Source organism: Pholcus phalangioides, unplaced genomic scaffold (assembly GCF_987345545.1).
Source record: "Pholcus phalangioides strain wild (caught in Gottingen) unplaced genomic scaffold, Ppha-v1.0 ptg000011l_1, whole genome shotgun sequence".
Taxonomy (NCBI): Eukaryota; Metazoa; Arthropoda; class Arachnida; order Araneae; family Pholcidae; genus Pholcus; species Pholcus phalangioides.
The window spans coordinates 17,180,831-17,200,206 of record NW_028301604.1 but is presented as its reverse complement, the minus strand read 5'-3'; the positions used below and the strand labels follow the sequence as shown (position 1 = coordinate 17,200,206).

General features: G+C 33.0%; 2 protein-coding genes across 4 annotated transcripts in view; one reads left to right on the top strand and one right to left on the bottom strand.

Moving 5' to 3' along the window:
* Positions 1-19,376, bottom strand: part of Syn (synapsin) — a 208,488-nt gene that overhangs the window by 47,823 nt on the left and 141,289 nt on the right. The window lies entirely within an intron of this gene.
* Timp (Tissue inhibitor of metalloproteases) overlaps positions 14,513-19,376 on the top strand; it is a 76,928-nt gene continuing 72,064 nt past the window's right edge. The window contains exons 1-3 of one of the 3 annotated variants that reach the window (XM_089239169.1): positions 14,513-14,723; positions 15,914-16,000; positions 17,614-17,705. The gene's annotated coding sequence lies outside the window, so the exon portion shown is untranslated. The remainder of the gene's footprint in view (positions 14,724-15,913; positions 16,001-17,613; positions 17,706-19,376) is intronic. The other 2 variants (XM_089239171.1, XM_089239172.1) reach the window with 2 other exon arrangements.

The following is a 19,376-nucleotide window of genomic DNA, read 5'->3' as shown; positions in this document are numbered from 1 at the left end:
AAATTTTTCGGGATGCAGCCGGTTCGGTCAGATTTACAAGAAAATTCCCGTAATAAGAAAAAAAAAATCAAAGAAGCGGGATAGATGTACGTATCATTTTACTATTTTACTTACAATACGTATTTTAGCCCATATTATATAGTTATCCCTCCGTATTCACGGGGGTTACGTTCCAGGGTGACCGCGAATAATCCGAATCCTAAAAGTTTGTTTTTTAGGCATCTTATTTTTACAGTATCTGCTTTGTGTGGAAGAAGTAGAAGGGACAGGGGAGGCGTCCAGTGATTCAAGGCGATGCTTTCTAGAAAGAACAACACAATGTCTGTTGGTCGTGCTTACTATATTTCTGCTTAGGAAGCCTTAGTATCGAGGTTTTCTTTACCAATTTTTTTACATGTGAAAAACGTACCACAGTTGGGTCTATTTGATGGAATCTATTGCCGATTTAAATTTACGAAGTCTTTACTATGTTGTTCATAATGAACTTCTCTTCTAATTCTCAGGATTTGAAAATTAAATTAATTATTTGATAATAAACAATTAAATAAATTCTATAGTGTGCAAGAGTTATGCAATACATAACTTACATACATTTTTTATCGCACACACAGAAAAGCAGCACTTTCTGCATGAGAGACATGTGTAAATAGTAGCAGATGTAGCTACAGCAAAACGGCTGATCGGATTTTACGTTCTTATTTCTTGATATATTTGACTGTAGACTCATTGATGCCGTAATAACGAGAAACCGCAGTAATAAAGCTAACCTTTGTCAATATTTCGAATTTCCCTTACAAGTTTTTCACTTTTAGAAACATTTAAACAAAAGCCTTGAATAAATATTTTCAGAAGCACCGAAAAAAACCTTTAAGAGGGATTTTTTTTAAACATTAATTTAACACGTACAATTTATATTTGGTTCCGATACGAGAATTGTTACCTCTCTCAATAGTGTATCCCAAAAGAGCCAGCGAATACGAAAACCGCGAATATGAAATCCGTGAATACCGAGGGCCGACTGTATAGAGGAAACTTTTGTTGCGAAAGAGACAGAGATTGTAAGAGAAATCCAAGTGACGAAACAACGTCAAGACCAGATGAAACACGCGAGTAAGTAAGTTGATGACAGAAGATGATAGCGAGAATATTTGTGTCGCAACACGAACAGATTAAAGAATAAGATTATAGAATGAATTTTATCTAAGAAGCAACATCAGTGTAAAGACCCGCCAGCAACTAAGTGAGTAGAAATACTTGTTGAAGGATGAGAGAGAAAATCCAATTCTTTTCTTTTGTTAAGGAAGCAGCAACAAGCTTTAGGCAAACGGTGACGAAAAGAGAAGAAAACAAAAAAGATCTCTTGAAAGTAAAACTCGCTTAAAGAAACTGATCAGCGAATCCCCCAAGAAAAAAAACGAAAGTTTCCGCGGCCTGATCCTTTTTTGTTTTTCATTTTTGTTTTGAGTTTTACACACTTCCATGGCGTGTGCATAAGAAAGAGCGGTAGTTAGCTTCTTTTAGCTCTCTTATTACTTACTTGTTCACTAATGATATTTCGTGATGATGAGCGTGAGCTATTTTCAGAAGCTACGTTTTAAACATTGTGAGAAAGTTCAGGCAAGAAACAGTGATGGAGTTTGCGTACTTGTTGATAAAATTTCTCATCGGGGGAATGAGATGATGCGGCGATTCCGTACACAACCGCTTCCTCTGAAGAATATATTGAATATACAGTCGCTTCTCAGTATTCGCGGGGATTACGTTCCGGAGGTTACTGCAAATAACATAAAACATTACTGCTAACCATAAACTTTTGTTTTTAAGGCATCTCTTTTATATCTGCTCTGTGCCGTAAACTAGAAATGGGCGTCCAGTGATTCTCGACGATGTTTTCTGAAAAAATATTATAAGGTCTATAAGCCGTTTCTTCTTCATTTCAGTTAATTTGTAAGAGTATGGTAACAATTCTTCTTCTACCGAATTTTCTACACGTGAAAAACGAGACGGTCTTGAGAAAAATATAAATGGATCTGTAAGGAAACAGTCCATTGCCAATTTATATTTACGGAGCCCTCGTGCTATGTTGCTCATAACAAAGGCCCGGATGTTGATGACATTTGAATTTTTTGCATTTTCAATATTTTTTCAATTTTAAGGCATTTTTTCAGATTTTAGGGCATTTTATGACATTTTTAGAACATTTTTTCCCCTTTTAAAGCTTTTTAAAATAAAAAATTGACTAAAATTGTTAAAAAAGGAAAAAAAAAACACGTATTTTACTTTCTCATCACGTAAATTTGTATGCTCCTTTACAGATGACAAACAAAGTTTAGAATCGATTCCATGTAAATTTAGTGTTTAGTAAAAATTCCAAGAGCTGACCACACTTAACCAAACAATGAATGAAAATGAGAATTCAAGAAATTCTGATTCTATTGCTGCATGCAGTACGATTTCGTAAGCTTTATTTTGACTTAAAAATGTTTAAGAACTGATGGCGTACATAAAAGATCAATCTTCAGCATTATAGTTTCTACCATTCAGTTCTTGCAGAAAAGTATGGAGCTTATTGATGCTATCGATAAAATCTGTGTGTTCAAAGTGGGGTAGGATAATTTGCTGTCATTAAATTGGAAAAAATAATGGGAAAAAAGCGGATCTTAACTGTAACGTCTAAAAGTTTTGAAATTGAAGAAAAATTAACACTGTGAGTAGACCAAATCCCCCCCCCCCCATATATCCCCACTAACATGTTTTGATGTTGAGAGAAGTCTGTCTTGCCTTTTCAGAAATTTCTATTTGGTCTTGTAGATATCCTAACAAACTCATGCATTATGAATTGTTTATTTTAAAAATTTCATTGGCAATTTTTGATGAAATCTAATGTTGAGAATGAATGTGATTTTCAATAAAGATACTATGAGAATTTTTTTTTCTTTGACCTCTAGTCAATGTAATGACTGGTTCAGTATCTAAAGAATTTTGTTTTGTTATTTTAATAGCTTATTGTTATTTTCGGGCATTTTTTCGAGTTTTGGGGCTATTTTTATGGACAATTTTCATGATTTTTTATATCAACAACATCCGGGCCTTGCTCATAACGAACTTGTCTTCCATTTGTCAATCTTGATCATCTTCATGGAGTATCGCTTCGATTTCAGAAGCAGTCAGCTTGATTAATTTCTCCTCTTTAGAGTTCTGAATCGCCGTTGATTAATTTTCCAATCACTTCTACGTTCACATCATTGAAATCTTCTCCATCCACTTACTTCACTAACATGACAATGTCTTTCATAACCTCTTCAGCTTGCTCCCTAGATATGGATGTGTCCTCGGGAACATGCTGTGACCGAAAGTTCTTTCAACACGAGATGACCGTTTCCATCTTTATAGCTTCCACAACTCTAGCAATAACACTGATGGCATCAGTGAAATTCACCCATGACTTTCAGACTTTTCTCTCATTTGTATCTTTTTCGATCGCTTGCACTATCATCATTGAGTAATGTTTATAGCGAGCCGTAAATGTTCGCATAACATTCGATCAAGCTGCTGAATGGCTGAATGCTAGATATTGAGTTGGAAGGCATATAGACGACTCAAACGCCATAGTGTCCACGGGCATTACCCAGAATCCTAAGAACTTTGAGTAGCATGTCTTTACTGTTTCAACACCTTCTAACTTCCGAAACAAAACAGCGTTTAATCCAATCCAGGAAAAGTGTTTTCTTAGTCCAAGCTTTTCTATTGTTCATAATTAATATTTTGTTCCGATACAAAAATAAGCACTGTAAAACGTGTTTACCAAAAAAAAAAAAAAAAAATTGGGAAAGAGAACGCGAATATGAAATCCGCAAATGACCAAGGCCGACTGTAGTCCATTCGGGTTATATGGAATACCAGGTTTTCTCTGCCTTCAGGTATGGCTTTCAAGTGCAACAGTGATAAACAACTTCAAAATGCCCCATAATGCTATAGAGCCAGTGTCGCTCGGTTGTCGTCATCATCACGGCTGATATAGAAGAATATTTGTTTTGCTACTTCCAGAAATTTACTCAGGCAAGTTTTCAAAAGTGTTTATCAATTATTGGAAATGTGTCCAATAATTTGAAATTAAGCACAATGTACATCGCAAGAGTTGTATTTTATTGCGTTGTGCTTGCTCATTTTTAGCTAGCGATTCGGTTATTTGGAATGCCATTCTTCCACAGATGGTGTGTCGGGTGATATGAACTATAAGTATTATCAGAGTTGGACTGGAATATCTCTACAAGATGGAAAATTTAGTAAGATAGAAGAAGAATGGTCTGGAAATAATGTGTGCCCTGTTCTCTGTGGGTCCACCTTGACTGTTTTGGGGCAAAATAGGAAGATTGCATTTGTGACTCATGTATAAAACACCACCGCATCATCAACTACAAAAACAAACGATGAAATTTTTATCTTCATTGTCATAGACTCATTAATTCTTGTTTTTGATCAATATATTCGAATTAGTTTTCTTCATTTCCACCCAACTATTCTATATTGCTCCAAGAAAGTGGTCGTCTGCCTTAATGCCTTAAATGCCTTCTTTCTTACTTATAATATTAATTTTTAATCGCGATATACTTATCAATGCAAAAACAAGAAACCAAATTTTATAGAATTAAGGTTTCAGGTTTCTATCATGTTTCAAATCAGAATAATTGAATAAATAAAAGTGGTACTCCACATTACCTGAATGTACTATACATAATGAAAACACCAGACGAATGAACTTCATGTCTCTTCGCTTATGAGAACCAAAACTGAAGTTGATTAAATGCTTACTCATCTTGCGCCTTTGGAGTTCACTTATTCTGCTTAGTTTTTATTGAAATTGTATTTTCGGTTAAAGTTTAATTAAGGTTAATGATCGATTATGCAACCAGAAAATTAAGACAATTCATTCAATAGATCTACTTATAAGTTTTAGTAATACAGATCGTAATGGCTGGAGTTATTGTTGGATGTAAAATATCTTGAAAGAGTAGTTCGTTGCCTAGCGGCTATTCTAATGAAAATTTCTAAACGGTTTTGATTTTTCCTGCCGGGAGACATTATCAGTCAACTCATGTATTTGAGTTAGTGATGCATCTGTTATTTTAGATATCGTTTGCTGAACATATTTATGCTAGTTGATTTCATTGATTTTGACCACCGATAGATGGTGTCTTAATTTTCCATCCAACTCCACTGGTTGGAAATTGCCGTATGGCGATATATGACCAGAGTTGATGCACGGTAAAGTAGTAGTAAATTATATCTGAAATTTTTCTCAAGAAAAAGTTGCATTTTGTTGTCAAAAAAAACGGCTTGATTAGAAAGTAAATGCTGTTCATTTATATGTAGAAACTAATTGTTTTTTAAATCATGTCTTTAAAATTATAATTCACTGATTATTGATCATTATATACTTGATAATAGCTCGATTGTAGCGTTCGGAACAAAACTGGGGCTGCTTTGCAACCTAAACAGTCGTGTAAATCAATCCCAAAGTTGTGTTTTTACTTCGTTTAAAGCTTAGTTCAGCTCGTGCAATTGATAATAACGGAATTTGTGTCCCTTTTCATTTTTGTTGATAAAATAATACAAACTTTCATTCATATTAGTTGCTTTTTTAGCATATTAAATGAGATGAGTTGCACTTACAAAAGTGTGAATTTTGATTATTTTTTAAATTCAAGACCAAAAAAAAATTCATTTCCTGTCAGTTTCCCGTAATACAATAAATTTCAAGTAGGTCGACAGTACTCCAAAATATTGTCGTGCTTAGAAATAATAACTATATTATGTGGAGAAAAATAACCCGCTCCTATGCTCTAATTAAAAAAAAAATTATGAAAATTAAAAATAAATTGTGATGGTTTTTCATGGCAACAGACCTGTTCTCACAGTCATCTTAGAATATATTATTATAATTTTGAAAAATCATTTTATATATTTGCTATTGCTAGCATGAGTTTTTTATAATAAACGATCAAAAACGGTACAAAGGAGCCTCCTGTTACGGCACGAGTAAATATTTCTAAATAAACTTATGTCGTAATATTTTGCGATGCTTAAATCGTTATAAATTATGCAGCTTATGTATTTGTTATTCCGATTACACTACTTATAAGACGCATGTTTGTTTCACTAATTATATGTTAATATGACAGATGTGATATAATTGGTAATGATACTTCAAATCATATTATTGCATTGTTTAGAAAAGATACGTTTAGATATTTCGTATTGAAAAATTAACAAATTCGAAGTGATAAATTTTAAAATATACTTCCGACCTAGTGTCTTTTATTGAATCTAGAATGCTATATTGGTTTTCTCTGCAAACGTACAAATGTAAAAAATCAAAGCGTTACACACACGACCTCGTAATATTAAAAAACTTTATTTATACTAAACTTCTTTTTTTTTAACATTCCTCTTCAGTTTCTTTTTTTTTTCAAATTGTTACACACATTCGAATACAAAAATTTCGAAAAACTTTTGTTGACCTTCGACATTGTTAAAAGCTATTCTTGTATTTTTCCTCCCATTCAGTGGATGGATTGTATTTGTTCATCGATGTTCATCATCACATTCTCCTTGGCGAGAACAAGCTTGTAGTAATGTATTTATTTGATTTGATGATAACGGTTTCGTTTGATAAACAGTAATTAGATAAGAACTTCTGCAAAGCTAAATTTTTATTATCGCTCTCTCGTGTATCAAGAATTTCTTCGCAACATAAATAAATAAACAAATATGTATGCTACGTGACAGCAATAGAGGAGAGGCCTTCCACTTGATCATAAAAGAGACACAAGTTTTCTTCGAAATACTTCATTCGACATCAACGTGTTTTCTTTAGCACCAACGTGCGTCTTAAGTAAGAATAAACGGAGGCGATGTCACGCTACAAGACACCATTAAAGTATTTTTTTCTCTTTTCAGTGTTGAACTCACTTTACACAAAGTAAGGCAAAATAGAATAAAAACATTAAAATGATCCACGGGAAACAAAAAGCTACTGTTGATGTAAAGACAACGGCTCCTGCCCTTTTATGTACAATTGCTTGCAACACACTTGCAAGAAAATGTGAAAGAATAAATGTTTTTGAGAAACTTCAAATGTATTTTTCGAGTTGGAAATGGTAATGAAATAATAACTACGACTCGAGTACGATGTTAATCGAATAGCAATGTTGCATCGTGAAATCAAGTATAAGAAGTTTGGGTAATATGGAATACACCATTTTTTATTTTTTCGGTTATTCCGATTTAAAACATGATAGAAACCTGGAACCCGTATTTCTATAAAATTTGGATTCTTGTCGTTGCAGTGACAAGTGTATCGTACAGTCGACGTCCGATTTTACGAACCCACAATTTATGAACATGCTCTTTTTTTTACGAACTGTTCCTCTATCCAGAATAGCATGCCGTTGGGGGGGGGGGGAGAGGGAGAGAGAGAGAGGGGGGGAGAGAGAGAGAGAGATAGAGATAGAGAGAGAGAGAATGTTAAAATCCGTTCTATTTGACGAACTCTCATTTTCATAAACTCTCTATTTTGTTATTTTATTCTTTTAGCCGCCTCTGAATTCGTTGTACTAAGAAGTAAACTTCAATTCGGACGTTTTACGTGTCTTAGGCAGGGATTACACTATAAAAGTTTGATAAAATATTATTTTACAAAACTTGAAAAAAACTAATAACCCTATTGGTTACATTCGCTTGAGTGTAACCAATGCGTTTATTGGTAGCATTTTTCAAGTTTTTATAGAACTTTTCTAAAGCTTTTATAGTGTAATACTGTCCTTAAAAGAAAATAGAGGAAGCTGAGGGGTAGAGACTTCACCAATTTGTCATGACCAATATGCAGGCATGTTGCGAATACGTGCCAGGAAGAGTGTTCGATTATTGGCGGCGGTGACCACGAAGTGAAAAATGCGTTGACAACGTAATTTGCTCTTTGTTTATCATGATTGGTTGAACTGATGGTTTGAGAAATAATATGATAACTCAGGGGTTCTCAACCTTTGCTCCGCGGAGCTCCAAGTTCTCTGTGTGCATTTCCCGGGGCTCCATGGACGCTCCCAGAAAATAAAATAAATCAGTAAATTTGATGAATAAATTATAAAAAATTAGCCTACGGGACTTTGCTATAGGAACAAATTATAAAATGAAAATGGTTCTGCAAGAGAGAGTCAAAAAGTTTGCGAACCCCTGCATTAGCTTGTCGATAAGGCCATTTCTGAGAGTCGATCGAACTATATATATATATATATACATATGTATATGTATATATATATATATATGTATATACATATGTATATATATATATATATATATATAGTTCAATCGACTCTCATATATATATATATATATATATATACACACATACATATACATATACTATCTATTTCCCTCTTCCCAAATCGCTATGTCAACAAAACAAAAGATTGCGCATGATTTTGGATGAAAAAAAAAAATTGAAAGAAATTAACGGGTGAACTCTTACAAAAACAGAAATTCTCAAAAAATGCGGGATTCCAAAAATTACATCGAGCACTTTAATCAAAGATCATCAAACCTTGAACCCTGATTGGTGGTAAGGGAGTGCCAACTGAAATAAGATGCAGTGCACCCTCTAGATCAGTGTTTCCCAAAGTGGGCATTTTCGCCCCCTGGGGGTGATGGAACTGTCCGGGTGCAATAGAAGCTACGGGTATAGCATAAGATTTTATGGGTTCACTTGAGTTGGAAGACAAGGAAAAATTTCTGAAGGGGACTATAAAACAAGAAGTTTGAGAAACTATGCTTTAGAATCTAGAAGATCATATTTCTGCCGATCCGAGACAGGTAGTGCACATAATGAAATTTCTTTAGTAGAAGTTATAAATCAGCAAAAGATCGTTTTTGTGGCAAGTGATTTCAGAGGCGTTCCATTATCCAGAAAATATTTCAGAGAAGCGGAATTCGCGGGAAATTTTATCCAACATAAATTCTACGAAATCTTATATTTACCAAAATTTTGCGATGAAGCAAACAAAAATAAGTGATTTTTTTTTAAACCATCAATAAACGTGGAAAACACTAACTCATTTTTTATTTCCTACATTTTTTTCATCATCTCTTCTACTTACGAACTGTCGATTTTATGAACTAATTATCAAGTACGTATGGGTTCGTAAAAACGAGAGTCGACTGTATTTAAAAATGAATGTTATGTCAGAAAAAAAAACGCTTTTAAGAAAATCGTTTTTACGTTGATTAATATGGAATAGGAGGCTCAAAATGAAGAGGACTAATTCAAATTTATCAAAAACAAGATTTAGTGAACCTATAACAAAATTAAGATGAAAAATTTCACCTTTTTGATGATATGGTGGTATCATACTCTGTTTACAGGAGTCACAGATGCAAAATCTTCCTAAAACAGTCAAGATGGACCTACATAGAACCGGACACACCTACTTTTTGTTATTGATCTCAAAAGTTTTCATTAATTCTGAAACTATATTTTCATCTTTAGTAAAGAATTTTCATAAATTCTAAAATTATTTCCTTTTTCAGTTCTTCAGTTCTGAAAGTTTTTTTTCATTAATTCCGAAAAAATATTTGTTTCATTAATTCTGAAACTATTTCTTTCATTAATAATGAAATTATTTCTTTCATTAATAATGAAATCCTTTTCTTTAGTAATAATGAAATCCTTTTCTTTAGTAATAATGAAATCCTTTTCTTTAGTAATAATGAAATCCTTTTCTTTAGTAATAATGAAATCCTTTTCTTTAGTAATAATGAAATCCTTTTCTTTAGTAATAATGAAATCCTTTCCTTCATTAAGTTTTGAAATGCCTTTTTTTTGCTAAATTTCCCTCTTTCAATATAATCAGGCCAGTGGTGTTCTCAAAATAATCCCGAACTTGTTAAGATGATCCTGGAAGAAACCCCACGTCGTTGCTACATCAAGTACACAGTACAGTACAGTAGAGTACAGGGTGATCATAAAATAAGTTTGTCGATATACGAGCACCTAGCGGCCGCAAAAAACAACGAATGGCAATGAAATTCGAGATATAGGTGTTTCAGAGTATGCGCCCAAGAATGAGTAGAGAAACAAAAACCAAGCTCTCGCGATTTCGGTTACAGCAATGAAATTTCTAAAAATTAAAGTGGAGACACTCACTTTTATGTATTGCATAGTTATCGGCTCAGTAAAAACGATAAATGGTGTTAGAACGGTACTTGTAGCACCGTAAAAACCAACGCTAGACGCAAACAAAGGAACATGTTGAAAAACAACTAATGCAGATTATATTTCTGCCGATGGAAGTTCCCCTCCGTAGAATTAGCGCACCAACTCCTTGGTGAGATCTGTCTTTGTCTGCGTCCTGCACCAGAGGTGTTACAGTTACCATTCCAAATGCCACATACATTCATGGTTTTTCATTACGCCGATCATTTAGTGATACATAAAATGTTACTATTTGAATTTTTCGACATTTTCTTGCTGTGACCTCAAGAGCTAGGCTTTTGTTTTCCCTTCATTCTCGAGCACATACTTAGAAACACCTATATCTCAAATTTCATTCGCAGTCGTTGCTGCCGTTAGAGGCTCGTGTATCGGCAAAGTTATTTTATGACCACCCTGTATTTACAAGTGGCTGTCGAGCGCTTAGCGATGACAGTGACGGTGTCATTAGTCTCGTATTTCTTTTCCAACTCCACGCATGCTGCTCATTCAATTCTAGTGCCACTTGTAACAAATGACGTTCGTCGCCAGATTTTAACACGAGACCTGAAGGATTGACGATCTCTTACCAGTTCATGAATTATACAGGAATTTATATCTCCAAAAAATACGACAGAAAACAAATAACACTTCCACGGTGAAGAATTATCGGCTGTCATTTTAAAACAAAGGGAACGTGAATATATTGACTGCTGACTCTCTCAAGATGTATGTGTCTATAGTTTGCAATCTCTTCCTCTTACGTGAGACGCAACAGAAACAAATAACGTAATTTATTATTATGTAGCGAAATATTAATGGGATGTTCAAAAACGCATGAATTCATGATTGTACTGGTAGAGAATTCATGATCGTCTATCTTTTTCAGTACACGTAGGTGTGTTAAGTCATTAAGTGGTAAATATCTAAAATCACAGCCTACAACTTATGTTTGTTCCAAATTTTTACATAATTTCCGTAATATATACAAAGCTGTTTCTCTTTCACGTGTATAAAAGATTGAACAAAAGAAATGGAGAAGAAATTTATACCATTTGTGAAAAACTCGTTAAAGGATTTTTGTATTGTGCAATTCATTCTTTAGTTTTTTGTATTCTGTAATAAGTGAGCGTCGTTATATCCTATGGGTGTCGACAAGAATATGGGTACCGTAAAAAAAGATGTTGCTCATTTCAAAAGACCGCGAATGTGTGCGGCAAGGATTGTATTTTTCTATATCGCGTTGGGTGGTGAGATCTCGACCTTGCTCGGACAATTTTATCGTTACACAATATCGTTTTTATTTAATCATATTGTGTACATGAGCATGCGTTTCTGCTTCGATTTTTGTAGGCGTTGTTTGGATAAGGTGAATTCATATTTTATGCAAGAAAAATTTGAATGCAACGTTCACATATTACGTGATCGTAGGGTGGTGGAAACCCGAGAGGAAAAATAAAATAACAAACACAATTGCATTTTATGTACATCACGTTTTATTCATGTTACATGCAAAATATCTCTTGGGTATATATTCACCGTCTGATTTTTACATATGTTTTCATTATTATTATTATATTTTTTACTATGTGTTACTGCGTATTTTTCACGCCTATTACCTGTCGGGGGGATCAGACATTAGACAAACACGGTAGGTATTTATGTCGTAGACGAATTTGCACAGTCAGAGGAAACTTGGTGTTGATATTGTTTTTCCTCCCTATGTAAAATGTGAGTATGAATTTAATCATAAGAATATATACATTTCGACAAAAGCGCCGATCCAGCGAAAGGGGATTGCCCTTACTAACCAAGAGGCGGGAGCACACCACGAATTACCACTATTTCCGGTGATTATGCTGAAAATTACCAAATCGCGGGACCGCCAAATAACACGAGGAAAGAAACAGTTCTGCCAAAAACAGGACGAGTTACGTAGTTCAACGCAGAAAAAAAAACACGTAGAAACTCGGGAAAGAGAACCTATGAATTTTAAAATTTTAATTCACATTAGATTGCCCCTTTCTTCATACCGATCAGATTCCTCCCCAATAAGGTCCATAGCAAAATACCCAACGTGTGATTCGCGGGTCACATATACAGTTGAGAATATATACTGCTGGGGCCAATAAGCAATTAAAACGATAATAAATAAAGTTATCGGGATTTTTCTGGACTGCAATGTGTGTGTTACTGTGGATTGGATCCTGAAGTTGCTTTGCATAAGAGCGAGTGAAATTTTGAGTGAAAACTTCAATCCACGGTGGTTTTTTTTATGCATGAATCTGATAACTTTATTGCTGCGAAAGCCTTAGGCCGGGATTACACTATAAAAGTTTTGTAAAACTTTCAACCAAATGTAACCGATCAGTTTATTGGTTGTATTTTTCAAATTTTATAAAAACACTTTTAGAGAAAACTTTTATACGTAGCGTAATCCTGGCCTTAGAAACAATATTAATTAGTAGTAATTAAAGTATATTATTAATGTTAAATATGTTATTAATATTATATATATATAAATTGTGGTGTGAAAAATCTAGATATGTGAAAATAGAGAATGAAAAAAAGCTAAAATAGCTTTTTAAATGACAAAAGCGCTCGTGCTGCTCACTTGATCATTCAAAATATATATATACAAAAAGGAACTTATTTGAAGAAAAATGTGCAAGATAGAATTTATGCAAGAGTGAAATAGAACCTATGAAGTAGGTCGTCATCAGGGGGGAACCCCCATGCATGGTTTAAAAAACGTAGGCGTTTCTGAAGGGTGGCTATGCCTAATTGCACTAAAAATGCCAAACCTTGTTCCCCGACGCCTGCCTCTCAAAAATATGTTGGACGAAAAAATGGAATGAAAAATGAGAAAAATGTTTTGACTAACTTTTTGTGACTACATTTTGGATTTTTTAATTTATTTTTGTAATTTATTTAAATAATTTCCTGCAATTTCTGTATATTTTGAAATTTTGTGTTTTTTCTCATGCTTCAATTAGCTTATAACCTGAAGTTCTGTATATTTTCAAATAATATATTTATTCAATATATTTTTCTCATTTTTCATTCCATTTTTTCGTCCAACATGTTTTTCAGAAGGCAGGCGTTGGGAACAAGGGTTGGCATATTTAGCGCAATTAGGCCACTTTTCAGAAACGCCCACTCTTTTCGAACCATGCATGGGGTTTCCCCCTTGGTAACGACCCACCGCATAGGTTCTGTTTCACTCTTGCATAAATTCTATCTTGTACATTTTTCTTCAAATAATTTCCCTTTTGTGAGTGTGTATATATATATATATATATATAAATACTGTTTCGAGGAGATTTCAAGCATCTTTTGCTACCAAATCGAGGGAAAGGAGCTCATATTTCTTTACTTAGTATTCTCATCAGCTATTGTTTGCATTTCAGTTGTATCCCATAACAGTTTTTACTTTTCAAATTTGGCCCAAAAAACTCAGAAGGGTGGGCACCCCTGGTCTATAGGCTCTCGACCGGACTTGAGTCGGGACTAGGTGGTGCTTAATACAAGTGGCCGAATTATACCTAGTGTTTTTCCAACATTTCTTCACAGTTTGAGTTCAATGTATCTCGCCATTATACTGAGACATCGTCTTCAAATAGAAGAAAGTGTCCATTGATGGATAAATATGGTCATTAATTATGCTGAGAGACTCAACCAATTTCATTTTGTTGACTCACAGTATCGCTGACCCTATGCCAGCCTAATAAAAACAATTCAGATTAAACCGTTCTTTTGGTGCGTGCAGTATAACACTGTATCGATTTTTGGTCACTCAGCGTATTTACTAAATGTACATAGACTAAAAATACGATTCAATTTCTAAGGTATTCTGTTTATTTCTTCAAATTCTTGTGACTATTTGAAATGGTTTTTGTAATTCTTGTAGAAACAGGAAGACGAAATATACGTACGTATCGAGCCACGAAAGGTGATTCAAAAATGTTTCTACACGTTTTTTTCACACGAAATAAAAACAAAGAACAAATGTTAATGAAAATACCATTATGTTGGAAATTCGAACCTTTTAAAGACGAACATCGTACATATCTTTTAGGTATACACGAAGGAGCGGAAATGAAAGCTTTAAAAGGCAACAGTGGCAGCTTCATGTCCTACTAACCTAAATCAGCGGTCGATTCTCTCAAATCTGGAGGTCACAGACCATCAGCTGTTAGATTGAATAGATTCTTACGGGACAAAAAAAATCGTTCATACATTGTTTAAGAAAGGTGAAAAAAGAAACTGGCCAGTGCTTTTTTAATCTCAACTCTTTTAAAGAATTATTATTTTTTTATAACTCTTTTCCCATGTTGAGGTTTCGAAATACTGTATACCTAGGTTCTTTGCAAATACAGTATATCTTATGCACCCCGTCTACTAATCTACGTTGGATATTGAACAAAATGGAGCTCCAACCAAGAATGAATTAATTTATTTTGTGTGTCTCTATGTTTAAGTAAGTACTTATTATTAATTATTTTTTGGGCTGATAAATTGATTAATCGAGTGGGTTAATACATCAACTGTTATGAATTATAAATTATCAAAAGTTCGTAATTTATTGCGATTTATTTGACGAAACGGATTAGATGTCTTAAATTATATTCCTAGATAATATATTCCACCATTTCAGATAAGTGTACCGTATTTAAAAATATTTGAATCAATATTTTAATTAAGTTTTTTGACATAAAAGGAATACAAATGAATTCAATGATAATCGGTAATGATTTGAGTTTAAAATTTGGATTAATGGAAGTTTTAGAGAAGACAAGAGACCAACATTTGTTATCTCCTCTGTGAACAGTAATTTTTGTATTCGACTATTCCAGTACCATTTGGGAGCAGTTTCTAGGAGAAAAAGTCAAAACTATGAAGATCGAAAGTAGTCCCGAAATCAGTGAATAACCTAAAATGACTGATTTTCTAAAAAAAAACAAGACCCTTGTGAAGAAATCAAGATCTGACAAAAATATGTTTACCTTTATTTTAAGCATGCAACCTTAATTTTCTCACATTCACATATTCTAATATTTTTTTCACATCTGAAGAATAGGTAAGTGAAATGAATGAAGTATATTTTTTGTAGCAACAATTAATAAAAAAAAGTTACCTAGTAAGTTTGTTAAAAAGTGTTAGCGCACACATTAGAAAATATTCGATTAAGATTCGATTAATCAGTTAAAAATTTCTGATTAACCAGGTGAAAATTTTAATCCATCCCTAGTTATTTTCTTTAGGGAGTAAAAATTAACATTTATGAAAAGTTACTGTTTTCGAGTTGCGTCAAATGAAATGAGCTGTTTTTTTTATCATTACAAAACAATTATTTTACTATTCCAATTAGTACCGTATTTCTCTCTCCGTCTCTCAATATGCATAAATTCCTCTTTCCTAGGAAAAATTTAAATTACATTCAATTAAGGTATCTCCAACAACCTTTCTCAGCATTTTTCTACTGTGTAATACCATTTTTCTGATAGAAAGTGTCTCAAAATGGTGAAAACAATACAACTTTTTGGACAACCTATGCCATTTCCTATGAAAAAGTCATTTTTATGTCAAATTTTAAGCAAAATTCATGCAGTATTCGAAACACGATTGCAAAGAATTCTAAGAATGAAATGTTTTGTTCTTTTTTCACAGTTTATTCAGCTAGTGATGATTCAGGTTATGAACTAAAATTTAAAGGATTGTATGTTATTCTCATAAGTTACACCCGAATCTGTTGATGTACGTATGAATTTTTTTGAAATTTCATTTAACATATCGTATATAAAACACCGTAATTAGACAAGTACATGAGATAGACCTTCGATTTTAGTCCGTACTCTTAACAATACATGGCAAAATATCATATAAAATTTTTGTAATGATACAATCAATAGACTTTTAGAAATCATGTTTCAAACTCAAGTAAAATGTCAAAATAGCATTCTCCGTAAAACGCGTTTGAAGTTTTTATTCACACATTACTTGATGTAAAAACGCAACACTCTAAAGTAAGTCTAGCTTCGGTTCTAAGCTTCATACAAACAAAACAAGGCTCTTTTGTAATTGCAAGAAAATGGTGCTTTCATAAAAAATGAAAATAGATAACTCGATATTTTCTTGCAAAATGACATTTTCAACGTAGTTGGATGTCTTAATTTTTTTAGAAAATTCGAGCTTAATGTTCAGAAACAATTCTGTATAGGTGAATCACAATTCTATTCATCGATATTTGAAAGTTACGTGATGGTTTCTCATAGCCTATTTCTTAAAGACTGTTTTTCAAAACAAAAATTGAAGTATGCGCATGGTGGTCTTAACGTATCAGTTACACGGGCAAGAGGTGCATATGGGGTCTCCATGAAAATGTGATCCGGCACTATGATTTTCGAGAATATGTATGTAAATCGATACGTGGTACTTCAGCCAGGTAGAAGCTTCAGAACATCACTTCATCCGGGGGCCCAATGTTATATAGACATCCCGGCATTATATCTAGTACCGCAAGCCTCTGAACTTACGGTCTCATAAACATAGATGCCGCTGCGCCTATTGCAAGAAATGTGGTACTTTGAATAGCTCAAAATAACGAATATTTGCTTTAACCTTCTATGGTCCCGTGTATAGCTAAATATACATGGCAAATACATGTTCAAAAAACCCCATTATACTGTAATTTCTTCGCTCAACTTTTTTGTTATTTTAGGAAGTATATCTTTTAGTGTCATTTTGGTGCAAAAGACGGAAACACTAGTACCATACTTTTTTTTATCTAAAAAGAGTTGATTCCTTGTAGATGTCATTTTTTGAAAGCAATTGGAGTTTTACGTGTTCAGAAATTTATAAAAACGCACCAAATATTGAGGGAATTGGGAATAAAATACGAAAAAAATATTCAATTTTTCTAAGCAAGATTTAATCTGTTTATAGAGATTAAAACATTAAAATCAGAGCAAACTCTATAATATACTCTTAATCAACCATTTAGCTAATTAAAGAATTAAATTGCTGTTGTTTCAATTAAAAATATGCTAACAGCACCAATTTACATCAATTTTTTGCAAAACAAAAAATTCAGTACGTTTTTATGAGGGCGAGCCATACAGGGTTAATTTTGTGGAATGCTTTACAGGGTCAGATTTTATCGAATGCTCGGCCATTTTTTATCATATTTTTAGTTGTACTGATATCAGTGTTATTATCATTTTAATGACATCAATGATTTATTCATCCTTTATAAAATTCACAAATAAAGGTACGAAAAAAAACGAATAGAAAGCATAGCTTTTGCTGATGTGAAAGAAATAAAAAAAATTCACATCTTCTGTTTTTTATTTCTGTTTAATTGTTTTTAGTGTTGACCTCGCCTTACTTCGCACGTGAGAAAACAAACCACAGAAGGAAAGTGAAAACCTTTGGATTAAATTGAATTCGCTTTCGTTTCAAGGTGATATTCTCGATCATTTCTTTTTTTTCTACCATTAAGATCACAGTCTGAGAATCGATAACACGTTCAGGGAAACTTTCTCAATTAAGTTTTCCTTCAGCGGAAAACGATCGACTGATTGGTTTTATTGAGCGTACAGCGTCTTGTGGCTTCAGTTATTTATTTGAAATGCAAAAAAATTAATTTATTGCATAAACAATTGAAATTCGCATTAATAATTACAGATGAATTAATATCTATGCTTATAACATTATTTATTCACAGAATATTTGACAGAATTCATCACTTTTGTCAATGGAATTAATGGCGTGTTTCATTTTGAACCGAGATTTGAATATCGGTATTTTTTTGCATTTTTAATTGATTTTTCAACACTTCATATAGCTAATAAGCTACAAACCAATCGATAATAAATTATTCAATGTCAGAAAACAATCTCAATCATTTCTCATGTCTTAATAAATGAATCGTAAATTTTAAATTGAAAAAATGGGAAGATGGTAATTTACTTCGATAAAGCATGGCAATATACGTAGTAAATTTCAAACTTAAAAAAAAAGATTTATGCATCGAATACATGTTGTATGTATGTTTGAATTTTAGGAATAATAAAATTATTCCACTTCTATATAACCGGTGGCTGATGCTTTTAACATGCTTATATGTTGACCAATTTTTGTTTGTCGAGATACGTACTGAATGCGTGACTGCAAATTCAATGAAATTCAATCGACGATTGGTAATGATTCAAATATTCGAAAGAATGTCTATCAAACCTAACACCCAAGCATTTGCACCTCGTCATTGATTGTGGATTGGAATATTCGGAAAAGCAAGCTTTATGACACACCTGTTAAAAATGCCACGTAAGTGTGTTTTGAATAGGCTCGTGACTAGTTTATTTTATAATGTTTAATTCAGTTTCGTATTTGCGTCAGATTTTTTCACGCCAGTCTTTCAACAATGATGGGAAAAAAGCCGGAAACATATATTTTGCCAAGGCATATATATATATATAATCGGCTGACATGAAATATTGCATACATAAGTTTCTCAAACAGAAGCTTCAAAAATAAATAAGTTCTACGACCAAAGTTATGCTCACGATATTATAGTACGTGTGTGTGCGCCTTTTTTGATGAAACAAACATCAATCTTGTAATGCTGAGATAAATATGCATTTATACGGTTTTTTTTGTATTTTATACCGCTAAACAAAGAGACTTTCGTTTTTATAATTTGAAGTGTATTATTATTTATCATCTTCATCTTCAACGTTACACGTGAATTTGTGTATAGATGTATTTTAAGTTAACCCGATTGTAAAATTAATTGATAGTGACACAATTTAACACAAAATACAGTACAAGAAAAATATTATTATTACTGTTTCTTTCATTTTAGTCAGGTATTTTAGATGTGAGAGAGTCATTTTTCCTTACATTTTTTTTGTATCGACATATTATCTTAAATTAAAATTGTCTCAATTTGTTAACAAATTTTCTAGAGACGATTTTAATTTCGTTTCAACAGTGATTTCAACTTTTAGACAAGAAAATAAAGTTATGAAATGCTTTTGGTGTTATTACAAATTTCAAATCCTTGTCGTTAATCAGCATAGAAATGTATTAAATTCTGAAATCCAAATGCCTTCATTCTTGTTTCCTAGAA